At 38.3% G+C, this 27416-nt stretch overlaps 1 non-coding gene across 1 annotated transcript; it reads right to left on the minus strand.

Moving 5' to 3' along the window:
- Positions 1 to 13129: 13129 nt before the first annotated feature.
- LOC114233419 (small nucleolar RNA SNORA3/SNORA45 family) lies at positions 13130 to 13258 on the minus strand. Its single transcript, XR_003619563.2, has one exon. It is a non-coding gene; the product is annotated as a small nucleolar RNA SNORA3/SNORA45 family (small nucleolar RNA).
- Positions 13259 to 27416: the final 14158 nt, after the last annotated feature.

Raw genomic sequence — 27416 nt, forward strand, 5'->3', positions numbered from 1 at the left:
CACCAGAACTCTTTATACAAATGGACTCCTTTCCAAAAATATAAACAGGTAGAACATATGAGTGAATTTGCTCTAATTAGAGCAGGCTTGGGCAGCTAGAAACAAACTTTTGAATCCTTTCTGTCTTTCTTTGCAATGATCCCCAAGAAGTTCCACAACATTCTGAAAACCACTGCCTTCCACATTTCCATATTATGTCTAGTTAAAAAAGAAAAACAATTCTTAGAAGAAATAAATAGGGAATCTAGTGCCTAGGAAAGCTGAAAGATATTGGGAGGGAAGAACACTTGAAATTAACTCGAAAGCAGATTCTATAGAAAAATATTTAGATGTGGTAGGATTCTGGCAGGGAAGAGAAAACAACAAAAAAGGTGTAATTGAATAGAGTTTAATGAAAACATATGAATGTAATTGACTCCATTATTTGTTTAAAGGAGAACACTCTGAGATTGATACAGGTATTCAATGATTATAAAAAGGTGTTTTTTTTGTGTGTGTGCATATTTTAAGACAATTTTTAGAGCATATTTTTCAAATTTAATTTTATTGTTTAAAGTATTAAAAATAGTGGTACATATGTCTCCTTTTGTCCCCATTGATTTCCCTCCGGCCTCCCCTACCCCCCTGCACATCCCCTCACCCCCCCCATCCCCCGCCCCCAGTGTCTTGCATCCATTGGTTATGCTTATATGCATGCATACAAGTCCTTCGGTTGATCTCTTACCCACCCATCCCCAACCCTCCCTGCCTTCCCACTGGAGTTTGACAGCCTGTTCAATGCTTCTTTGCCTCTGTATCTTTTTTTTTTCCCCCATCAGTTTGTAATGTTCTTTATATTCCATAAGTGAGTGAGAGCTTGTGATATTTATCTTTCACTGACTGGCTTATTTCCCTTAACACAACGCTCTTTAGTCCCATCCATGCTGTTGCAAATGGTAAGAATTCCTTCTTTTTTACCGCAGTGTAGTATTCCATTGTGTAGATGTAACACAGTTTTTTAATCCACTCATCTGCTGATGGGCACTTAGGCTGTTTTCAAATCTTAGTTATTGTAAATTGTGCTGCTGTGAACATTGGGGTTCATATATCTTTTCTGATTGGTGTTTCTGTTTTTTTGAGATATATTCCTAGAAGTGTTATTACTGGGTCAAATGGCAATTCTGTTTTTTAAATTTTTGAGGGAACGCCATACTGTTTTCCACAGTGGCTGCACCAGTCTGCATACCCACCAGCAGTGAAGGAGTGTTCCTTTTTCTCTGCATCCTCTCCAGCACTTGTTGTTTGTTGATTTGTTGATGATAGCCATTCTGGCAGGTGTGAGATGGTACCTCATTGTTGTTTTGATTTGCATCTCTCAGATGATTAGTGACTTTGAGCATGTTTTCATATGTCTCTTGGCTTTCTGTATGTCCTCTTTTGAAAAGGGTCTATTTATGTCCTTTGCCCATTTTTGATTGGATTATTATCTTCCTTTTGTTAAGTTGTATGAGTTCCCTGTAAATTCTGGAGATTAAACCCTTATCGGAGATAACATTGGCAAATATGTTCTCCCATGCAGTGGGCTCTCTTGTTGTTTTGTTGATGGTTTCTTTTGCTGTGCAGAAACTTTTTATTTTGATGTAGTCCCATTTGTTTATTTTCTCCATAGTTCCCATTGCCCTAGGAGTAGTATCGGTAAAGATATTGCTATGACAAATGTCTGCTATTTTGCTGCCTATGGCTTCTTCTAAGATTTTTATGGTTTCCCATCTTACATTTAAGTCTTCTATCCATTTTGAGTTTATTTTTGTGTATGGTGTAAGTTGGTGGTCTAGTTTCGTTTTTTGCAAGCACCTATCTAATTTTCCCAGTACTATTTATTAAAGAGATTGCCTTGACTCCAGTGTATGCTCTTGCCTCCTTTGTCAAATAATAATTGAGCATAATGGCTTGTATCCATTTCTAGGTTCTCTGTTCTGTTCCACTGGTCTATATGTCTGTTCTTGTGCTAGTATCAGGCAGTTTTGAGAACAGTGGCTTTGTAGTATAGCTTGATATCTGGTATTGTGATCCCTGCAACATTGTTCTTTTTTCCTCAAGATTGCTGCAGCTATTCAGGGTCTTTTTTTTTATTTTTATTCCAGATGAATTTTTGGAGAGTTTGTTCTAGGTCTTTAAAGTATGCCGTTGGTATTTTAATGGGGATTGCATTGAATGTATAGATTGCTTTAGGTAGTATGGGCATTTTAATGATGTTGATTCTACCAATCCATGAACATGGTATCTTTATCTTCTTCCATTTGTTCATGTCTTCCTCTATCTCTTTTTTCAGTGTCCTGAAATAGGTCCTTTATCTCCTTGGTTAAATTTATCCCTAGGTATCTTAATTTTTTGTTGTTGCAATGGTAAATAGGATTGCTTTTTAAATTTCTGTTTCTGTGAATTCACTATTGGCATATAGAAAAGCCATAGAATTCTGGGTGTTAATTTTGTATCCTGCTACATTGCAGAATTCATTTATTAAGTCTAGTAGTTTTTTGATGGAGTCTTGGGGTTTTCTATGTACAATATCATGTCATCTGTGAATAAGGACAGTTTTACTTCTTTTCCAGTTTGGATGCCTTTTATTTCTTCTTCTTGTCTGATTGCAATGGCTGTAACTTCCAGTACTATGTCAAACAGGAGTGGTGAGAGTGAGAGTGGGCATTCTGTCTTTTTTTTTTTAAAATTTCTTTATTGATTAAGGTATCACATATTTGTCCTCATCCCCCCATTCCCAGCCCATACCCCTCCCGACACATGCCCCCACCCCCCTGTTGTCCTTAACCGCTGGTTAGGCTCATATGCTTGCATACAAGTCCTTTGGTTGATCTCTCCCCTTTACCCCCACTCTCCCCAACCCTCCCTCTGAGGCCCGACAGTCTGATCCATGCCTCCTTGTTTCTGGGTCTGTTCTTGTTTATCAGTCTATGTTGTTCATTATTTCCCCTAGATGAGTGAGATCATGTGCTATTAGAAATACACTTATAAGAACCGAAAATGAGACAAGCAATAATGGTTATGCTGACAGGGAAATGAATCAGTCTGTAGTGAGTTTCTTTCTGGGCCAACAGTTCTTTTGAGACCCAATTTCAATGTCACACAGTTTCTTATGTGTACATGTCAGCCATGACATTTCAGTTCTGGATGGTGGAGAAATGGTGGTAATGCTGGTCTGACCCTCTCTGGTTTGGTCCTGGGCAACCTGTCGTGATGCACAGCTGTTAACTGCTAGTATGGCAAGGCGACATCAGCGTCTTCCATCTCTGGACTGCTTCTCTTCTGTCTTGATGGCTGGAATAGTCCTGTCGATTCCTCTCTGTTCCTGGAATCCACATGGTCTCGGAGTTGTTTTCTGAAAATATACAAACATATTCTCGACCAAAAGTTAATAAAGGAATATTTTCTATAAATTTGACTTGGGATCCTATTTCATTTTTTTGCCCAAATGATTTTCCTCTGGCTTGTTTTGACACCTTGTGTGTTTTTCATGGGTGTTTTGCTTTTAGTCTTACAATTCATTTTCTAAAGTATTGATTTTCTAGGTGTAATTACTTACAGGATATTTTTCCTTACATGATATTCTTCTACTACTCCCCTTTTTGATTTAAATATTAGGATGCTTTTGAAAATTTTATAATGTAGTCTTGATGGCTTTTAAATTTTAATTTTTAGCACTATAATACTACTGTTTTAGGTTCATTACATGGTATGCATTTTTATCATGAGATGAATTACCAATAAAAATTTTAGTTAACACTTTAGGAACACCTTTTTGTCCAGTACAATTAATTTTTCTAGAATATTCGCTTGTTTCAACTAGCCAATTTAAATTTGCCTGAAAACTTGACTACTATTTTACTGTCAAATTTATTATTCTGACAACAATCTTATTTTACCCTGTAAATATTAGTGGAAAGGATTATTTGCCTTCTTGAGTAGGTCCTGAGCATTCCTGGTGGTAGGCTGGATTTAGATATCATAAACCCACTTCCCCAGACCATGGGTAAGATGACTCAAACAATTCTTGTTGGAGTGAGAGGGCATCTGCTGTCGACCAAGTCTCTGTTGGTCACCTGAGTCCTCATCTGGGCTGGGCATGGGAAGCACGAAGCAGCCATGGAGGCAGGAGACCTCCCTCAGAAGGGGCTAGGGTTCAGGCCCCTGCAATGTTGGGGGGGTGAGGGTCTGTGCCCCATCTCTGTTGATCCCCAAATTCTCTCCTGATGGCCCCTCTGCGACTGTGCCTGTCTTAGGTTGTTCCTCCCTTGAAGAATCTTACCCGTCTCTGGCTAATCAGCCATCCTCCGGGGCCAAGCAGGGTGATGTGAGATTCAGTTTTGTCTCCTTGGTAACTTATGCCCCCATGGCCTCCATTGGGCATCCCTGTCTTGTTCCTGTTCTTAGGGGAAATGGTTTCAGTTTTTGCCCATTGAGTATGATGTTGGCTGTGGGTTTGTCATATATGGCTTTTATTATGTTGAGGTGTGATCCTTCTATTCCCACCTTGTTGAGAGATTTTATCAAGAAAGGGTGTTGGATTTTGTCAAATGCTTTTCCTGCACCAATGGATATGATTATGTGGTTTTTATCTCTCAATTTGTTTATGTGATATATCACGTTGTACCATCCTTGCATCCCTGGAATAAATCTCACTTGGTCATGGTGTATAATCTTTCTGATGTACTGCTGGATTCAATTTGCTAGAATTTTGTTGAGAATTTTGGCATCTATGTTCATGAGGGATATTGGCCTGTAATTCTCTTTCTTTGTATTGTCTTTATCTGGTTTTGGGATTAGGGTAAAGCTGGCTTTGTAGAAAGAGCTTGAAAGTGTTCCTTCCTCTTGAATTTTTTAGAATAGTCTGAGGAAGATTGGTGTTAGTTCTTCTTTGAATGCTTGATAAAACTTCCCTGTGAAGCTGTCTGGTCCAGGGCTTTTGTTTGTTGGAAGTTTTTAGATTACTGCTTCAATTTCCTCCATATTTATTAGCTTATTCAGATTTTTCCCCCCTCCTGGTTGAGTTTTGAAAGATCTTATTTTTCTAGGAATATGTCCATTTCTTCTAGGTTGACCAGTTTGCTGGAATAGAGTTGCTCATAGTATTTATTTATGATTCTTTGTATTTCTGTGGGTTCTGTTGTTATTTAGCCTCTTTTGTTTCTGATTTTGTTTATTTGAGTCCTCTCTTTTGCTTCTTGGTGAGCCTGGCTAGAGGTTCATCAATCTTGTTTATCCTTTCAATAAATCAGCCCTTGGTTTTATTGATCTTTTGTATTGTTCTATGTCATTTATTTCTGCTCTGATCTTTATTATTTCCTTTCTTCTGCTCACTCTGGCCTTTTCTTGTTGTTCTCTTTCTAGTTCTTCAGGTTTCAGAGTTAGATGGTTTATTAGCAGTTTTTCTTATTTTTTTTAGGTAGGTCTGTAATGCTATGAACTTCCCTCTCAGGACTGCTTTCACTGTGTCCCATAGATTTTGGATTGTTGTGTTTTCATTGTCATTTGTTTCTAGGATTTTTTTTATGTCTTTGATCTATTTGATAACCCAATCATTGTTTAATAGTATGCTACTTAGCCTCCAAGTGTTTGAGTTTTTGTGATTGTATTTTTTGTAGTTGATTTCTAATTGTTTGCTATTGTGATCTGAGAAAATGTTAGATATGATTTTAATTTTCTTGAATTTGGAGAGACTTTGCCTGTGTCCCAATATGTGGTCTATCTTTGAAAATGTCCCATGTACACTTGAAAAGAATGTATATTCTTTAGTTTTGGGGTGGAATGTTCTAAAGATGTCGATTAAGTCCATTTGATCTAGTGAATCACTTAGGATTGCTGTTTCTTTGCTAATTTTTTACCTAGAGGATTTATCCAGGGAGGTTAATGGGGTATTAAAGTCTTCTACTATGATTGTTTTGCTGTCAATATTTCCCTTGATATCTTTCAAAAATTTTTTTTAAATGTATTTGGGAGCTCCTGCATTGGGTGCATATATGTTTACCAGAGTTATATCCTCTTGTTGTATGGATCCCTTTAGAATTATGAAGTGGTCTTCCTTGTCTCTTTTTATAGTCCTCTCTTTGAGGTTTATTTTGTCAGATATAAGTATTGCTACCCCAACTTTTTTTTAATTTCCATTTTCCTGATAGATATTTTTCCACTCCTTCACTTTCAGTCTGTGTGAGTCCCTTGTTCTGAGGTGGGTCTCTTGTAGACAGCACAAATATGGGTTACGTTTTCTTATCCATTCAGCCACTGGATGTCTTTTGATTGGAGCATTTAATCTATTTATGTTTAATGTTGTTATTGATAGGTATGTGTTTATAGCCATTTCTTTCTTTATATCTGTATCCCTTCTTCCCTTTCTATTTCTTCTTCTACAGCATTCCCTTTCACATTTCTTGCATTGCTGGATTGGTAGTGATAAACTCCCTTAGCCTTTTTTTTGGTCTGCAAAGCTCCTGATTTCCCCTTCAATTTTGATTGATAGTCTTGCTGGATAGAGTATTCTTGGATTCAGTCCTTTGCTTTGCATCACTTTGTATACTTCTTTCCATTCCCTTCTAGCTTGATGTGTTTCTGTTGAGAAATCATTTGATAATCTGATGGGGGATCCTTTGTAGGTAACTCTCTGTCTCTCTCTTGCAGCCTTTAAGATTCTCTCTTTGTCGTTAACATTTGCCATTGTAGTTATCACATGTCTTGGTGTGAATCTTTTGGGATTCTTCTTGTTTGGGACTCTCTGTACTTGTGTTATTTTTTTCTTCCCTAGATCAGGGAAGTTTTCTGTCATTTCTTCAGATAGATTCTCTAATCCTTGCTTCTCTTCTTGTCATTCTGGCACCCCTATTATATATATGTTACTTTGTTTCATGTTGTCCCAGAGCTCCCTTAGGCTCTCTTCCTGCTTTTTAATTTTTTTCTTCAGTTGATGTTCAGATTGGGCTTGTTTCTCTACCGTATCTCTAATTCACTAATTTGGTCCTCTGCTTCCTCTAATTTACTGTTGAAACCTTCCATGCACTTTTTATTGTAGCGTTTTTTTATTGTAGCTATATCACTTTGGATTTCTTCCTGATTTTTTCATAGGTTGTTGATTTTCTTGTCCATCTGGTTTATGAACTGTATGATCATTACTCTGAATTCTTTTTCTGTCATCTTGCATGCCTCTGTTTCACTTATTTCCTTTCTTGGCGACTCTTCTTTTTCTTTCCTTTAGGGACTGTTTTGTTGTCTCCCCATTCTAACTATCACCAGAAGCTCCAAACCCTGATTTGCGGAAGCCTGAGCTGTGTGCAGTGGGAGTGTCACACCACCTGAGTATCACTGAAGAGCTCCAACACCGAGATGTGTGGCTGCCGTAGGGTTGGTGGGAGCCACGTGTGCTGAGAATCAGAGTCACCGGTGTTCAGTGTGGCCTCATGCATGTACTTAGAATCAGGGACCCTGCATGCGCCATGCTGAAAAAAAGTCCCCACAGGTGTGTGCCAAAAATCAGAGTCCCCTAGCGCACACCAAGAGTCAGAGTCCCCGTGTGCATGCACTGAGAATTGAGTATCGGAGTGTCTTTCACTTGGTGCGGCCTCGTGTTGATAATCAGGGTCCTTGTGTGCGTGTGCATGGAGAATTGGAGTCACTGGTGCTCATTGTGCATGTACTGAGAGTCGGGGATCCGGTGCACGTGCTATGAGAAACAGAGTCCCTGCATGTGTGTCCCAAGAGTCAAATCACAGCCCACAGGTTGAGAACTGCTGGCTTAGATGATCATGTAATCTGTGAACAAACACATTTTTATTTCTTCCTTTCTAATCTGTATACCAATATTTCTTTTACTTTTCTTTTCTTTCTTTATTTCTTTTTTCTTTTGTATATTATTGCATCAGCTACGATTTCAAGTACTATGTTGAAAAAAGATGGTAAGAAGGGACATCCTTGTATTGTTTCTAGAGTAAACTTATAATTTCTTATCATTAAGCATGATTTTAACTGTAGTTTTTTTGTTGTTGTTTGTAGATATTCTTTATGAAGTTGAGGAACTACTCCTCTATTTCTAGTTTACTGAAGTTTTTTTTATTATTTTTTTACTCATGAATGGGTGTTGGTTTTGTTAAATGATTTTTCTGCATTTATTGATATAATCAGGTGATTTTTCTTCTTTAGCATGTTGATATGATGTATTGTATTAATTGATTTTTGAATGTTGAACCACTCATACTTGGAATAAAACCCACTTGGTCTTTATACATTGTAGGTTTGATTTGCTAATATTTTGTTGAGGATTTTTGCTTTTGTGTTCATGAGAGATATTGGTCTGTAGTTTTTTTCTATTGTAATGTCTTTCTTTAGTTTTAATATTAGGATAACGCTGGACTCATAGAATGAGTTTTCTTTGTTTCTATTTTCTGAAAGATATTATAGAGAACTGGCATAATTTATTTCTTAAATGTTTGCTAGAATTTACCAATAATCCCTTCTGGACCTGGTGTTCTTTTGGAAGATTAGTAATTATTGATTCAATTTTAAAAATAGATATAAACCTACTAGGATTATCTATCTCTTCTTGTGTGGGTTTTGGCAGACAGTGTCTTTCAAGGGATTTTTGTATCCAGGTTATCAAATTTGTGAGCATAGAGTTGCTAGCATTTCTTTGTTATTATTTTATTGTCCCTGGTATTTGTAGTGATGTCCCATCTTTCATTTCTGATATTAGTAATTCATGTCCTCTCTTTTATTAGCTAGTATGGATAGAAGTTCATCAATTTCATTAATCTTTTCAAAGAACCAGTTTTTCAATATCTGAACCATTTTTAATTCCTAGTAGCACTCTGTGAGAATTTCAATTTTTCCTTATTGTCTCCAACACTCATCATTTTCTAATAATCTATATCTCCTTTGTTATAATCTATATATATTAATCTATATCTAATAATCTATATCTCCTTTGTTTCTAATAATCTATTATCTCCAACACTCATTATTTTCTAATAATCTATATCTCCTTTGGCCAGTGATGTGGGCTGTGAAAGAATTCACAACTAAATGAAGAGATGCAGAGAGGAAGTTTATTTTACTTTTCAAATGAGGAAAGGGCCAGTGTATCCCTAGTTAATACAGGACAAGAAACAAAAGGTGACTTCCCTTTTTAAAGGGTAATGGCTGCTGTTGCTAGGTGACAAGGAAGAAAGAGAATTTTGGGCTAAAGTTGATCAGATGCCAGGGGCTGTCTTGAAGAGTTACAGTTTGTTTGCTTTCCAGGAGATAGTCTGGTAGCTGTCCTAGGTAGGAAGATATCTTATCAATATCTTCCCCAAGCCTGTAAAGCATGCTTAGAGCAAAAGTTATGAAGAGTTCAAAACTTGTTTGAAGGGGAGAGTGCAAGGGAACTTTCTACTAACTAGAGACTCCTTGATGTGAATTAGCCCTGAGTTGTGGAAACAGCAGGGATAAGGGAGAATGCAAGAATGTAGCCTTGAGAATAGCTTGCCTTGCAGTTTGAACAGTTGAATCAGTGTAAGTTTGGCATTTCTTTTCTGATTTTTTTTTCTATTTTATTTCAATGCTATTTTTAAAATTTTATTTTTGGATTGTTCATTGCAAGTGAATAGAAACATGATTTTTGTACATTAATCTTGCATCTTTTAAACTTAATAAACTCGTTTATACAAAAAATTTTAAATGAATTTTTTAGGATTTTCTATGTACAAGATCATGTCATCTTTTTTCTTTCCATTCAAGATTTCATTTTATTTCTTTTGCTTGTTTAATTGTCCTTTCTGGAACTTTAATTCAATCTTAAATAGAAGTGGTGAAAACACACATCCTTGTCTTTATTCTGATTTTAAAGGAAAGTATCCAGGCTTTGATTATTAAGAATGACGTTGGGGTGGGAATGAATAGGGTGTATGGGGAAGGTCAATTGGGGAAAAAGAAGACAAATGTAAAACTTTAGACAATAAAAAAAGAATGATGTTAGAGATGGATTTTTCATAAATATCTTATCAGATTGAGGAGTTCCCTTCCATTCTGAGTTTTTTTTGAATATTTTTATTATGAAAGATTGTATGAAAGACCTTTTCTGAATCACTTGAGATTAAGATATAATGTGGTTTTTGTCTTTTAGTCTATTGATGTAATGCATTACATTGATTGATTTTTATATGTTGAACCACCGTTGCATTCCTGGCATAAGTACCACTTGACCATGGTTTATAGTTTTTTTAATATGCTACTGGATTCAGTTTGCTGGTACTTTTGATGATTTTTGCATTTATTTTTATAAGAAATATTGATCTCTAATTTTGTTTCTTGTATCATCTTTTCTGGCTTTGGTATAAGTGTAATGCTGGCCTCATAGAATAAATTGATAAGTTTTCCCCCTCTTCTATCTTTTGGATGAGTGTGAAAAGGTTTATGGTTAAATGTTTGGTAGAACTCACCAGGGAAACCATCTGAGCCTGAGCTTTTCTCTGTGAGTAATTTCAAAATTACTAATTCAATGTCTTTGCTAAATCTGAATATAGGTCTATTTTCTTGAGTCAGTTTCAGTAGTTTGTGTGTTTCTTGGAATTTTTCAGTGTTATGTAGGTTATCTAACTTGTTATATAATTGTTCATAGTATTCCCTTATAATTCTTTTTAGTTAGCTAGTTAGATGTTTCTTCTTTGATCTTTTTGAATTTGTAACTTTAGTTTTTTACTACATTTGAAAAAAAATTAGCCATTATTTTATCAAGTATGTTTTTTCTGCTCTGTTTTCTCTTCCTTCTCTCTGTGGTAACCTAACCAACATGTTAACCTTTTCTTTTAATGTCCCACCCATTGCTGAGGCTCTGATTATTTTTAATCTTTTCTCTCCATTAGTGATTAGATTATTAATATTTATCTTTAAGCTAAATAGCTATTTTTCATTTTGATAAATTAAGTTCATTCAGTGAATTTTAATTTCCAATATTATAATTTTTTATTTCTAGAGTTTATATTTCTTTTTAAAAATAGTGTTTTATATATCTTCTGTGATATCCTAATGTTTTATTTAATACTATCACAGATTTTTTTTTAGCTACTTGATTATAATTTAAACCCTTTAAGATATTTGTTTGTTGATTCTCACATTTAGAGGATTTCAAGGACAGTCTTTATTGTCTTTCTCTTGAGGTTATGATTTTTAAATTTTTGAACATTGTGAATTACATATAGTAAAGGCTCTAGTTCTCTGTCATATTTCTCTAGTGAGTATTGATTAATTTATTATTTAACTATTTTTGGTAAACAGTTAACTTGGATTAACATAAACTAAAAACTCTTCATTGCATTGGGCAGCAACTAAAATTCCAGACCAGTTCTTTTAGTCTTAAATTTAGCTACTTGGATTCTGTCCTGAACATATTTAGGTCACAAGTCAACCAGAGTTCTTACACAAAATTTGGGGCTCCCTCCCTCACACTGTTTTTTAGTTTCCAGTGGTTTATATTTTCTCAAACTTTGTCTTCTGGTTCTTTAAGACCATTGGTTTTCTACTATAGTTTGTGTTTAACCTAGTGCAGAGTTGGGCCTGCCCTCAGGCCAGAAGTTTTAAAAATCAGAAATCCACTGTTTCATTTTCTTTATCCAGTTGTTGACTCCACTTCTCTATATACATGTCATGTATTGCTCTCAAGTACATTCAGATAGTTATTCATAGTTTGTCTAGAGATTACAGTTGGTATCTATAGTATAGTATTGGTCCTATAGAGTTACTTGAAGCAGAACCCTAGATAATAATTTAAATCTAAGAGTTTTAGTTGCTCTGTAATCATATTTTAACTGAAAATTTCTTAAGGATGTGGGGAAATATAGCCTTTGGAAAAATAATTTGCATATATAGTGCTATTTTAGAGAATGTGGTTACTCAAGTTAATAGGAAAGACTCAGAGTTGTGTTAACGTCTCACTCATTTTCATGTTTACCTGATATTTTATCATAATTTATTACCCCAAAGTGTTTTATGTATCTTAGAGCATTGTCAACAATCTATATTCTGAAATCCTCTCTTTCTCCCATTCTTTGCATTTGTATTTGCCACTATAAGATAAATAGAGGCCCTGGCCAGTTTGGCTCAGTGGATAGAGTGTTGGCCCTCAGACTAAAGGGGTCCTGTGTTTGATTCTGGTCAAGGGCATGTACTTTGGTTGCAGGCTCCATCCATGGCCATGGTTGGGGTGTGCGTGAGAGGCAACCAATCACTCTGTCTCTCTCACATTGATGTTTCTCTCTCTCTCTGTTTCTCCCCCCGCCTACCCCCCTCCCAATGTTTCTAAAAATCAATGGAAAAATATCCTCTGGTGAGGATTAATAAGATAAATAGAGAATCCATGGATAAATTGAACGCTATTATGTTCTTCTAATCTGCCTAGTTGTGGTTTTGTGCTGTTTTTTTTTTGAGACCATGCATTTTTAAAACTTTTCTCTTTTATTTCTTTAAACATCTTCAAAATTTTATTTTATAACCTACCTTCAATAATTTCAATATCTGAATATCAAAGAGTCTTATTTTTCTCTGTAGGTCTAAGAGAAGGCAGCCAATAAAGACTCCATTATCTCATTATGTAGTTGCTTATTTTATCCCATATTTTGCAACTTTGGAATGTGAGCTAATGATTATGTGGCTTTGAGTCTGAAAAGTGTTTTGAGTATAGAGATTTGATAAAGGATAATAATTTTCCAAAATAGCAACTGACCTGTCTTCATTCACTGCTATGACTGAATGTTTGTATTTCCCCTAATTTCATATGTTGCAATTCTAATCCCAATGTAATGATATTTGGAGTTGGAGCCTTTGGGAGGTTATTAGGTTTTAAGGGTGGGACCCTCATGATGGGATTAATACCCCCTTTTTAAAATTTAACTTTTCATTATGAGAGAATTGTAAATTGCAGTTGTAGGAAATGATGCAGAGCAATCACAGGTATCCTTTTCACAGTTTTCCCATGATAACATCTTCCAGAAGTATAGCAAAATATCACAACCAGATTTTTTTTCCTTTTTTTTTTATAACACACCATGGCAGGTACCAACTCCCTAATGGGTATGAGGAAAGGTGACAGACAACCCATTCCATCTAGGAGCTGGGAAGCCTATGTTTCTGATCTGGGCACTAACGGGGGCACTTGCTGCCCTCGTCAGTGAATCAAGACCAGCAGATTCTCTCCGAGAACTCTAGCACACCAGGACAATAGCTGTCAAGATGTGACTCTAGTCTCGGGCACAACCAGATTTTGACATAGTTATAATCCAATAATCTTATTCAGATTCCCCAGGTATTGTCTGTATGTATGTAGGTATGTATTTGGTTCTATGCAATTTTATTCATACACATGTTTGTTATCCATCACCACAGGAAATGATACAGAAGAAATTTATTATCACACTAGAGGCCCAATGCACAAAATTCGTGCAAGCGTAGGCCTTCCTTACACTGGCTGCTGGCACCGGCTTCCCTCCAGCTACCAGCACCTGGGGTTCCCTCTGGCTTCTGGCACCTGGGACCTGGGCTTCCCCAGCTGCTGGCAGCCGGCCCCACCCCCTTCCGGCACCTGCCTTGGCCTGGCACTGCCCAGGTCTGCCACCATCCCCTTCTTCCCCCTCGATTGATCACTCCGCTGGCCAGTGGCCTGGGCCTCCTTCTACAGGGCGATTGTGGGGTGATGGTGCCCGCCCCCAACCAATTGCATTGCACCCACCTTGGCTGGCCTGGCACCATTTCGTGTCATAGCATGGTTGTCCAGAAGGTCATCCAGATGGTCATTTTACTGTTCAGTCATTCAGTCGATTTGCATATTATGCTTTTATTATTATAGACTAGAGGCCCAGTCTACGAAATTCGTGTGTGTGTGTGTGTGTGTGTGTGTGTGTGTGTGTGTGTGTCCCTCAGCCCAGCCTGCACCCTCTCCAATCTGGGACCTCTCGGATTGTTTCCATTTTTGTTTTTTATTCTATTGTAAATTGGATTGTTTCCATTTTTGAAGTCGGACATCCCTCTCACAATCCAGAACTGCTGGCTCCCAACCACTTGCCTGCCTGCCTGACTGATTGCCCCTAACCGCTTCTGCCTGCCAGCCTGATCACCCCCTAACCACTCCCCTGCCAGCCTGACCGATGCCTAACTGCTCCCTGCAGACCAAATTGCCCCTAACTGTCCTCCCTTGCTGGCCTGATCACTCCCAACTGCCCTCTTCTGCTGGCCTGATCACCCCCAACTGCCCTCCCTTGCCAGCCTGGTCACTCCTAACTGCCCTCCCCTGCTGGTCTGATTGCCCCTAACTGCCCTCCCCTGCTGGCCTGGTTGCCCCCAACTGCCCTCCCTTGCCAGCCTGGTTGTCCCTAACTGCCCTCCCCTGCAGGCTTGATTGCCCCCACCTGCCCTCCCCTGCAGGCCTTGTCTCCCCAACTGCCCTCACCTGCAGGCCCGGTCACCCCTAATTGTCCTCCCCTGAAGGCCTGGTCACCCTCAACTGCCCTCCCCTGCAGGTCTTGTCCCCCCCAACTGCCCTCACCTGCAGGACCAGTCACCCCTAACTGCCTTCCCCTGTAGGCCTGGTCGCCCCCAACTGCCCTCCCTTTCAGGCCTGGTCCCTCCCAACTGCCGTCCCCTGCCGGCCATCTTGTGGAGGCCATCTTGTGTCCACATGGAGGCGGCCATCTTGTGTGTTGGAGTGATGGTCAATTTGCATATTACCTCTTTATTATATAGGATGTGGATACAGACAATGGGGTGGTGAGAGCCTGGGGAGAGGGTGACTAAAGTAGGTTGGAAGAGGTTCATGGGGGGAAAAAGGAGGACATATGTAATACCTTCAACAATAAAGATAAAATAAAAAAGAATTTATTCCTCTAGACCAGTGGTTCTCAACCTTCCTAATGCCGTGACCCTTTAATATAGTTCCTCATGTTGTGGTGACCCCCAACCATAAAATTATTTTCATTGCTACTTCATAACTGTAATTTTGCTACTGTTATGAATTGTAATGAAAATATATGATATGCAGGATGTCTTAGGCGACCCCTGTGAAAGGGTCATTCGATCCCCAAAAGGGTCACAACCCATAGGTTGAGAACTGCTGCTCTAGACCCATTCTTGGTACCAACAGGAAATGTGTGTGTGTGTGTGTGTGTGTGTGTGTGTGTGTGTGTGTGTGTATGTGTGTGTGTTTTCAAGAAATTGACTTATGCATTGGTGGAGGTTGATAAGTTTGAAAAATTTTTTTAGAGTAGACCAATAGGCTGGAAATTTTTGGGCAGGAACTGATGCTATAGTCTTGAGGTAGAATATCTCCCTCAGGGAAACCTCAGTTTTCCTCTTAGGTTCTTCAGTTGATTGAATGAGACTCACCAACTATATTAAGAATAATGTCTTTTATTAAAGTCAATTGATTATAGGTGCTAATGACATCCACAAAGTATCTTCACAAAATCACGTAGATTAGTGTTTGATTAAATGATTGGGTATTATAGCTTAGCCAAGTTGACACATAAAAATACTCATAGGAATTCTGGCCAGTGTGGCTCAGTGGTTGAGTGTCAACCTATGAACCAGGAGATCACAGTTTGATTCCAGGTCAGGGCACATGCCCAGGTTGCAGGCTCAATCCCCAGGAAGGAGTGTGCAGGAGGCAGCTGATCAGTGATTCTCTCTCATCATTGATGTTTCTGTTTCACTCTCCCCTCTCTCTCTGATATCAATAAAAATATATTTTTAAAAAACTATTATAGGAAGAAATACACTATTTAAAGGTGCACATGGTAGCCATTTTGTCAGGTGTGATGTGATATCTCATTGTGGTTTTAATTTGCATTTTTCTTATGAGTAGGTATGTTGAGCACCTTAATTAGATTGTTTTTTGGTGTCTCTTGTTTAATAAGTTCTTCATAAATTTTGGATGTTAAACCCTTATCAGATGTACCATTGGTAAATATGTTCTCCCATTCAGTGGGTTGTCTTTTCATTTTGTTGATGGTTTTATTTGCAAAATCTTTTTAGTTTGATGTAGTCCCATTTGTTTATTTTTTCTTTTGATTTCCTTGCCTGAGGTGATATATCAGAAAAAAATTTGCTACAAGAAATGTCTGAGATTTTACTGCCTATGTTTTCTTCTAGGATTTTTATGGTTTCTGAGTCTAATATTCAAGTTTATAATTCATTCTGAGCTTATTCTTGGGTGTGGTGTAAGAAGGTGGTCTATTTTCATTTTTTTGCACACACCTGTCAAATTTTCTCAAACATTTATTGTATAGACTATCTTTACTCCATTGTATGTTCTTGCCTGCTTTGTTGAATATTAATTGTCCATGAAAGCATGGGTTTGTTTCTGGGCTCTCTATTTTGTTCCATTGAACTGTATCTCTGTTTTCATGCCAGTACCACATTGTTTTGATTACTATGGCCTTGTAGTATAATTTGATATCAGGTAGTGTGATTTCTCCAACTTAGTTCTTCTTCCAAGATTGCTGTGGCTATTTGCGGTTCCATATAAATTTTTGGAATATTTGTTCTAGTTCCCCTGAAATACACCACTGGTATCTTGATATGAATTGCATTGAATCTATAGATTGCACAGTTTAATGATATTAAGCATATCCATGAACATGGTATATTCTTCCACTTATTTGTATCTTCTTCAATTTGTATATTTTTTATCATCTTATAATTTTTTTGAGTACATGTCTTTTACATCCATGGTTACATTTATTTCAAGGTTTTTTGTTTTGTTTTTTTATTCTATTGTAAATTGGATTGTTTCTATTTTTGATAGTGCATTATTAGTGAATAAAAATGCAACTTGCTTCTGGATATTTATTTTGTATTCTCACATGCCTCCTACATGCCAAGTATACTTAACTCTCCCCCGAGACACTTGCACATTTTATCTAATCACAGCATTAGTGTCAGCGTTAAGAACTTGGTGATTTTTTAGATCTAGAGAGCACTTATCTTGATTCAGCAACCAGAAAAATAAAAATAAAAAAATAAAAAGTTATCTGTCACATCACACACCCTACAATAAAATGGTGGAATAGGGATATAGGAAATAATATACACTACATAACAGCCATCAGTTGACAGCAATTCTGAAATTCCACTAGAGCTAGGCAAATGTTTGCAAGATTGCTTACCCTGTACATAAAGTTTGTCCTTTGATTAGTCCTTGTTCTGAATTTGGCTCCATAGTTCATTGTTGTTTATAGCCCTTGGTTCTGACCACTGGGAAATCCTTTCTTTTCCATTTTGTTGGAGTTCTTAAGAGAGCATTAAAAAATGTGCCTTGAGGCTAAGCAGCATTCTTAGCCTGTTTTTTGCCTTTATAAATTGGGAGCTAAGGAGCCTTTTTATTTTTATTTGGTCCAGGCTAGTGGTACCTTTGCCTATAAAGCTCTCTCTAAAACTTTGGGTGTTTTCTATATTTGATCATAGTCAGTTGCATGTGCCTAGAGCCATATTTGTGATTCTTTTCTGAGTCATACCTCTCTTTCTCTACATAATTATAGGTGCCACATCAATTCGGGCACTTCAGAGACTATGCTCTTAACTTTCTAGGAGGGCTTTGTCTAGCTGAAAATGTCTAGTGTTTTACACTTTATTTTTTCAGATAGCTAACCAAAGGATGTGACAGCATGCCCTTGATTTGCTTTATATTCCAAAGATGCATATTAATAGCTATATCCTTGATTTGATCTTTGTCCCCATACTGTATTTTAATTTGAGAATCTTCTACTACTAGGAGAAGGTAGAGAAGAAAATAGTTTTATTTCCCAACCCAGAACTTTAAATATTCCATCTCAATTCTGAGGTCATCTTTTGATTTGATCTCTTTCAATTTTATGCTCTGAATTCTCATTGTCCAAGACCATTTTCTATGTTCCAAGTTACCACAGACAAGAGTGATATGCCAGTGATATCTATCTATATAAGATGAGTTATTTTTTGATGAGAGAGAGAGAGAGAGAGAGAGAGAGAGAGAGAGAGAGAGAACATCGATAGGTTGCCTCCTATAGGTGCCCCAACCGGGGATTAAACCTGCAACCTGGTATGTGCCGAACCCACAACTTAAGGTATACAGGACAATGTTCTGACCAACGGAGCCATTTCACCAAGGAGAACTACCTTTTAAAAATCTTTTATAATGATTTCTTTGCCATTTGTCACCTGGTTCCAAATCCAGTGCCACATATCATGTTTTTATTACAACAATATTCAATATTTTAGGTACCAATATCTGTATTGATAACCTATTCTCCAACAATGATGCACAACAACTGCTTTCTTCCCTCTCCAGTTCGGTGTCTGACAATACTAAACATTTTTTCTTATGTTCCTAGGTCTGCAGTTTGGCTGAGGCAGCTCTGATTCAGGCTATAGGTCTGCAGATCAGTTGAGGTTCGGCTGATCTAGTCTGGAATTTGTTGAGGTTTAACTTCAGGCTAAGAGTTCAGGTCAGGCCTGTTCCATGTTTATTTATTCTTCTGGGACCTGGTAGGCTATCTAAGCCATGTCCTTCTCATGCAATAGTGATGCCTCTTAACATCAAAGCCAAAAACTCGCCCACACTATCACTTCTGCCTAAATTACATCGGATAAAGCAAATTACAGGGCTAAGCCCAGCGTCACTGGGATGGAGAAATATACTCTACTTCTAGTCGGGGGAAGACTAAGAGTCAGGAGGCAAAGGGTGTGCATACAGGAAGTGGTGAAGCATTAGCAATATTAAGGCAATAACCAAAAGGGATATGAAAAGTTGAATTACTCCTGGATAGGAAAAATAAAATGTAAAAGAATCATATATCATTTAGTAAAATCTAAACTCACACTCCAGTAGAAATTTAACTGGACAAAATCTATATTTAATACCAAAGAATAAAATGATAAAATATCTAAAAAAATTAGCAGAATAATTTATTTTATTCTTATACTAATACTGTCCTATTTTTCTAAGGGAATTTCTGTGTCACATGTAAAAGTATATTCTAACTTCAATGCTGGTACAAAGGGTTGTTGGACATAGAATAGGCAGTTCAGAAACCGACAATTTTATAGACAAATAGTATATATTAAAAGTGGCACTTAAGCCCAGCCCGGTGTAGCTCAGTGGTTGAGCGTTGACCCAGGAACCAAGAGGTCACTGGTTCAATTCCTGGTCAGGGCATATGCCCAGGTTGTGGGCTCGATCCCCAGTGGGGGGCGTGCAGGAGGTAGCCAATCAATGATTCTCTATCATCATTGATGTTTCTATCTCTCTATCCCTCTCCCTTCCTTTCTGAAATCAATAAAAATATGTTTAAAAAAAAGTGGCACTTAAAACTAATGGGGAAATTGTAGACTGCTTAGAAAATAGTATTAATTCATCTGGTTAATGAAATAAGAAATAATTTAGATGTCTAGAGCACACGTTTACTGAATTGGGTTCCATTCTGCTCCAGCCACACACATTTTCTTAATGTTCCTTGAACACACCAAAATGTGGGCCTTCCTTGCCAAAACCGGTTTGGTTCAGTGGATGGAGCCTGGGTCTGCGGACTGAAAGGTCCCAGGTTCGATTCCGGTCAAGGGCATGTATGTTGGTTGCGGGCACATCCCCAGTGGGGGGTGTGCAGGAGGCAGCTGGTTGATGTTTCTCTCTCATCAATGTTTCTGGCTCTCTATCCCTCTCCCTTCCTCTCTGTAAAAAAATCAATAAAATATATTTAAAAAAAAATGTGGGCCTTCCCAAGGCACTTTACATGTTTCTGGAACATTTTACCCCAGATATTTCTGTGGTTTTGCTCCTTCCTTTTTTCAGGTGTTTTCAAAAGCTACCCTATTTTTACAGAGCAACCTTCAATTCCTATGATAACCATCCTCTAAGATAGACCCTAATTATCCTCACTATGTATTCATACCATTGTATAGTCCAGTGATGGCGAACCTATGACACGCGTGTCAGCACTGACACGCGTAGCCGTTTCTGATGACACGCGGCCGTTAAGGCGGCCGCATGCCGAGGATGAAACATTTGCTACTCCTGAGGATGAAACATTTGCGAAATAATGTTTTTTCCTCAAAGTGACACACTACCTGAGTTATGCTCAGTTTTTTGGCGAAGTTTGACACACCAAGCTCAAAAGGTTGCCCATCACTGGTAGTCTCATCCCATATTGTATCATGTTGATCTGTGTGACCAATAATACACTCAGAAGGGATAGTATGTCACTTCTGAGATTAGGTTATTAAAGTCATTTCAGCTTCCATCTTCGTTTGTCTCTTTCTTGGATCAGTTTCTCTAGGGAAGCCAGCTGCTATGTCATAAGCAACCCCATGGAGAGGCCCACATGCTGAGGAACTGAGGAACTTGGGTCAATAACCAGGAGGAACGGAGGCCTCCTGCCAACAGTTACAGGAGTTAGGTTAGAAGCAGCCCCCTAGTTACACCTTCGGTTTGTTACTGGACAGCCTCTGGGGCCAAAGCTCGTCTGCCTCAGGCCAGCCAGTAGTGTGTGGGTTCTTGACTTTGTGCAGGGAAGATTCCACAACATGAGTTCAGGTGATTTTGAGAGTACATTTATCAAATCGGGGACAATTAAACAAAGAAAGGGCTTAAGGTAGAAAAAGCAATAGGAGAGAGCCTAGGCAGGCCTGCTTTGACTCCCTAGAAATGTTACAGAAAATATGTGAGCCAAGCTGGGCTGCTTTGGCTCACTGAGAAATAGAAGTTACAGTAAGAGAAGTGAGCCTGGGCAGGGCTGCTGTTAACTCACTGGAAAGTCAGATAAAAGGGGGCCTTGGAGACAGGCTGAGAGGGTATGCCTAGGAGGTGCTGCTGCTGCCTGCTGCTCCCCTAGTTGCAAGTCTAATGGGGGTTTGCAAGTCTTAGAGTTCAGGAGAAAGAGAGTAGAGATACAAGGTGCGGGCATGCTCTAGGGAGAGTGGACCATGGGTTTTTTGTCTTGAAGTTTTTTATCTTTCTTTGGATGCTAGGGGAGGTCTCAGGGGAGGGTCTTAACAGAATATGCATTAGCTTGCTAGGTGTTTCCTTCAATATGTTGACTCACCAAAATGTGCATCTAGAGGGATTAGGGGTAATTTTCTGGTTAGTTTTATTTTTAAAGAATGTCATTGAAGAGGGCCCCAGAACTGAGGCAATTCTGTCCCAGGACAGTCTGGAATGTGTAAACCATTTGCTCCTAAGAGTCCTTGGTTAAGGAAGCTAAAACCCTGTGATTCATTAGCTGGCTGTAAATTGTTCAAATCGTTTGACGTTTTGTAATTATTTTGTCTCAGGTTCCCTTATTCCACTTGCCAAGGAATGTCCCTAGCTTCTTACTATCCTGCCTCAAGAGGACTGCAGTCCTGGCTGAGATCTTGACTACAACCTCATAAGAGGGACCTTGTGCCAGAACCACTCAGCTAGCTTGTTCCTAGATTCTTGATCTCAGGAACTATGTGAGATGATAAATTGTTGCTTTAAGCTGCTATATTTTGGGGTGATATTTTTACATAGCAATAGATAATTAATACAGATTTTGGCAATGAGGAGTTGTCAAAACAAAAATATAAAATATGGTGGCAGTTGCCCTGGCCCATGTGGCTCAGTTTGGTGGACACAGACCTGTGTACTGAAAGGTTGTTGGTTCGATTCCCCGTCAGGGCACATGCCTGGGTTTCAGGCTTAATCCCTGGTAGGGGGCATGTAGGAGGCAGCTGATAGATGTTTTGCTCTCACATGATGTTTCTATTTTTCTGTCCTTCTCCCTTCTCCTCTCCTAAAAAATAAAATCACTAAAAATCTATCTTTTTATTCAATCCCAGAGGTTTCCCCACTTAAAAAAAAAATGATCTCACTCATATGTGGAATCTAATGAACAAAATAAACTGATGAGCAAAATAAACCCAGAGACATAGAAGCATGAAACAAACTAATGAATCTCAGAGGAAAGGTAGGGGTAAGGGGGTAGGGAGAGATTAACTAGGGAACTTGTATGCATATATGCATAGCCCATAGACATAGACAGAAGTGTGGTGAAGGCCTGGAGGGGTGGATATGGGGTGGAGGGATCAATGAGAAAAAAAAAAAAAAAAGGGGTGGGGAGACATCTACAATACTTTCACCAATAAAGGTAAATTAAAAACGAACAAACAAAAATACCCCCAAAATTACCATAACAATGTTAAAAATATGGCAGTGGCCTTATCTTTGGAACCAAGGAGCAGCTGGAATGACTTTAAGGACAGTGTGAGTGAAAGTGGAAATTGACTTGAATAGTATGTTAGAAATTTGGAGGTTAGGAAGTGGCTAGTGAGGACTTAAAGGAAAGTGGAAAATATCCCTGGAACCTGGAGGAAAGGGGATCCTTGTTATAGTGTGGAAGAAAACTAGCAACATTGCTGCTTGCTGTAATGTGGAAAGTAGAAAATGGACCTAATGAGCTAGGTGCTCTAGTAGGGAGATTTCTGACTCCAGTGTTGATGATTGGTCTTGCTTGCTGCTTATAATAAAATGCAAGAGAAGAGAGACATGTTAAAGAATAGACAGTTTAAAAAAAGAGGCAGACTTTGCCAGTTTTAAAGATTCCAGCCTGGCAAATTATGTTAAAAGTAAGAAATGGCTTTCCAACAAAGCTGAAACCCAGGGCACTCTCAGGAAAGCATGGCTTAAAGGAAAAGCCAAAGATGTAGGTATAAAATCCTTTGTTAGGACCTCAGAAAGATAAAAGGCATTTACTAACAATACCTTTCAGTCAGACAAATGGACTTTTACAGAAGAACACTGAAAAGCTTAAGGGCATTATCATCTCAGCAAAAGCCAAAGGTAGAGGAAGACTTATCCTTAAGAGATGAGTGGGTATGGCTATATTCTAATTGTGTAGACCCCAATAAAATTTACAGCAAACCCATTAAGTTTCTGAAAGAATTACATTAGCAGAAATGCCACAGATTTGTACTGAAAGTTACAAAGGGAATACAAAATAAAAACAGAACATTGGAGCCCTGTAATTCTACTGCTTCCAAAGCAGGTTAAGAAAAATATTTAGCTACAAACCTGTTACTTTTCATAAGGAAGGAAGGGATGACTCAAAATGCAGAAGTAAGAGTCCAGTGGAGGAGCTAATAGTCATGGAGAATAATTTTTGGGCAAGGGTGGGGCTTAGTCAAGGAGCTGTAAACATTACCGTGGCTGGATTTTAGAATTTCTATAGATTAGTGAATTCTGTGTGTTTCTTGTTCTCCTGTTGAGTATAATAAAACAACTTATTCTATGATTTCATAATTTCTAATGTTAAAAATATGACACCAGTATTTCCTAAGAACTTGAATTGTGTTGCAAATGCTAAATTACTGTAAATTTGGTTTCCTAGTACCAGATAATTATCTTCTCTTACTGGAGATAAAAAGATAGTGTATCATTGGGCATATTTCAAAAAACACACTCTAATGTTGTAAAAAACATTGAGAAACACTATCAGAGATAACAAAAAACACAAAGTAGTTTAGAAAATAATTTTCTGCTGGTTCTTAAATTGAACTAGCCTCCCAGTTATTGAGTGTGATGTGTTTATTCTCTTTGCAGAATTCTGAAATTAAGTCTTAATAAGAATTCTTGCTGTATTTTCTGGGTCCATATTTGGTCTAAATATCCAAAACTATTTGACAAAGTTGCCAAATAATTGCTGCCATTCCTGAAGATCTACTATTATAAGTAAGAAGAAACAAAGTAAAAGAGAAGCCACTTAGGTAAAATGATCCTTGGGATACAAATACCTTGGAAATATACTGCAATCAAAGTAATCACTCTTATGGATATAAAATAATTATTATTTCTAAAATGACATTTTATTTTAATTCTTTTTAAATAGTGATAAACCTTTAAAAGTTGACAGTGTCAGTGTTAAGTATCTACTTATTTATAAAAATTTGCTAAAAGTTTGTGAAATATCAGTTTATAATTAATTAGTTTGGTATGGAAGGCAATGAAGAACACTAATGTTTATTAAACACATATTTTGCAAAAGGCATTTCAGATATATTATTTCTTTTAATCCTTCCTGAGGTAAGCACTGCCATTCCCTTTTTATTAGATGAGGAGATATGTTAATTTTCACCTTGTTAGTATTTGAATCTTTTGAATTTATCTCTTAAGCACATACTTTTTCCTGGCATCCTATTAATGGTTAGGATCATATCTGGTATAAATTATAGGGGAGAGGAAAAATCAAAGCTACTAGTAATTCAGTTCCTCTGAAAATTAAAGAATGCTACTTAAGGCTGAAAATTGGAAGAAAACATCCCGGGAGTATTATCAAGATGGCAAGAAAGTCAGAGTTCAGAGAGAAGGGCAGGTTGGGTAAATATCTTCAAGGAATGATGTTCCATCCTTGGTAGTTTTTTGTTTTACTACAAATCCTACCTAATAAAATGGTAATATGTAAATTACCATCACTCTGATATGCCCACGATTGGGCCAGAGGGAGGCGCAGGGGGCGGGACTCGGGGTGGCTGATTGGGCTGGCAGGATGCTGAGCTCGCGCCGCCACTGGCTGTGCTGCGGAACAGAAGGGGCCTCTGGGGCAGTGAGCTCACGTCCTGCCACAGACCATCAAAAGCGGGGGAGCTGGGTGCCTGTCTGCTCCAGCACCAGGCCTTTTAGAAGCCTCTGCCGAGCCAGAGGCTTCTGAAAGGCCTGGTGCACCAGTGGACAGGCACCCAGCTCCACCGCGATTGAAAGCGAAAGCGTGTAAGGGACCCTACACGTGCATGATTCAATCATGCACTGGGCCTCTAGTATCTCCAGGAAATCTCATCTGCTGTCTGGCTTTAATAGATTCCTACTTCGTTATGACTCACAAATCTTAATTCCTTTCCTGACATCTTTCTGGAATTAAATACAGATGTCTGAATAGCTTATTGGACATCTCTTCCTATGTATGGGATAATAGGCATCTTCAATTTAACATAAGTAAACTGAATCCATAATCTTCACTATAAAATCTTGGTGTACTCCTGAATTTTCTATTTCAATTAAACATACAACCATTTACATACAAACTCTTCTCTCATCATCTATTTCAAATCTATCAAAAGATACTTGTAAATATAACTCCAAAGCATTTCAACAATTGTTCCCTCCTTTTTATTTCCACTGCTATTATTTTAGACTAGAGGCCTGTGCATGAAAACCTGCCCCCTCTCACAGTCCAGGAGCCCTCAGGGGTGGGAGGCCACCCAGTGATCAGGGGAAGGCGACACCCCCATCACACCTCTGTTGCTGTCACTGCCAGCAGCACAAGCCTCGGCTGGCCCTGGTTACCTGAGACTCAGGTGGCCCTGGGTGGCTGGGAAACCACAAACTGAGGCTTGCCTGCACCTTGGGCTGGCCCTGGGTGGCTGGGGGAATGAGGGGACTGGAGAACTCTGGAGGCAGGCATGCAGAGTGGCTGGGCCCACCTGGGAGCGGGCCTGGCCTTGTTGCGCACCTGCTGCCCTGGCGGGGCTGAGGGGACTGGGCGTTGCCATCTTGTGGCTGTGGGTGCCACCATCTTTGAGGCAGTGGCATTAAATTAGCATATTCCCTCCTTATTGGCTGTGGGTGCCATCATCATTGAGGGAGTGACAGTCAATTAGCATATTCCCTCCTTTATTGGCTGTGGATGCCACCATCTTTGCAATGGCATAAGGGTCAATTAGTATATTCCCTCTTTATTAGATAGGACTAGAGGCCCGGTGCACAGATTCGTGCACTGGTGAGGTCCCTCAGCCTGGCCTGTACTCTCTCGCAATCTGGGACCCCTTGGGGAATGTTGGACTGCCAGTTTTGGCCTGATCCCTGCAGGCCAGGCCGAGGGACCTCACCAGTGCATGAATCTGTGCACCGGGCCTCTAGTATGCACATAAGACCTTTGGTTAATCTCTTCCCACCCTCCCCCCTTCCCCTTTCCTCTGAGATTCATCAGTCTGTTCCATGTTTTCATGCCTGTGTGTTGAGAGTCTGCCCCCTGGTGGTCATTGCATGTCATATCTACTGGTCAAATGGTCGAATGGTCATTTAGGCTTTTATATATATAGATAGTCTTTTTATCATCACTTGTCTAAACATTTGTTATATTTGCATACTGGCTTTAGTTTCTGTTTCTGTAAGTAATCTTTCTAAATAAACATATTTAATCATCTCACTAACTTGCTTAAAATATCACTAAAATATTATTGGTTACATCAACAGTAACCGATAAGAAAATGTAATGGTATAAAAACCCCTATTGCCGAAACCAGTTTGGCTCAGTGGATAGAGCGTCGGCCTGCAAACTCAAGGATCCCAGGTTCGATTCTGGTCAAGGGCATGTACCTTGGTTGCGGGCACATCCCCAGTAGTGGGTGTGCAAGAGGCAGCTGATTGATGTTTCTCTCTCATCGATGTTTCTAACTCTCTATCCCTCTCTCTTCCTCTCTGTAAAAAATCAATAAAATATATTAAAAAATAAATAAATAAATAAAAAATAAAAAGCCCTATTTATAATAGCAACAAAAGACAAAATATTAAAACTACAAATAAACATAATAATGTTCCAGATGTCAGTGAAGAAAAATAAAATTTTCTTGAATTACATTAAGAAATGCCTATTTTCATGTACTGTCAGAAAACTAGTATGTTATTTCTCAACAATTTAATCTATATAATCAATAAAATCACAATATATCTATTGATGAAATATTTTTGTGAATATTGTCAAGATAATTCTAAAGATTATATGGAAACAAGTAAAAAACTACAAAAGTAGCCAAGAAAATTCTGGGGAATAAAAAAGAATGACAAAGAACAATGAAAGAGGACTTATATTATTAGAAATAAATGCAAAATAAAAGTTATATTAATGTGGTAAAGGCATATAAATAGACAAATAGATCAATAAAATAAAATATACGTATATGTGTATGGGTTTTTCAAAGATTAAAAACAAAAACCTGGAATGAATCAGAAAGAATGGGAATTGAATGAATGATATTTGGATTATTGACTATCCACAATAATAAAAAAATACATAGGAAGGAAGGAAGGAAGGAAAAGGAAGGAAGGAAGGAAGGAAGGAAAAAGGAAGGGTGAGAAAGAGCCTGTCATCTATAATAATCTATAATAATAAAAGCATAATATGCTAATTAGTCCAGACGTCCTTCTGGACATCCTTTCAGATGGCCTTCTGGATGATGCCGGGGTTGGGGCCAAGTCCCTTGCATGAATTTCATGCATAGGGCCTCTAGTAGTGTAATAAAAATAAATTCCAGATATGTTAAGTGGTAAAATATAAAAATGAAACTGTAGAAATGTTAGAAGAAGTATTGGGAGATATTTTATAATCTTAGTGTAAATGGATTTCCTTAGTAAATTACAACACCCAGAATTCTAT

The sequence above is a fragment of the Eptesicus fuscus genome, chromosome 3 (genome assembly GCF_027574615.1).
Source record: "Eptesicus fuscus isolate TK198812 chromosome 3, DD_ASM_mEF_20220401, whole genome shotgun sequence".
NCBI lineage: Eukaryota > Metazoa > Chordata > Mammalia > Chiroptera > Vespertilionidae > Eptesicus > Eptesicus fuscus.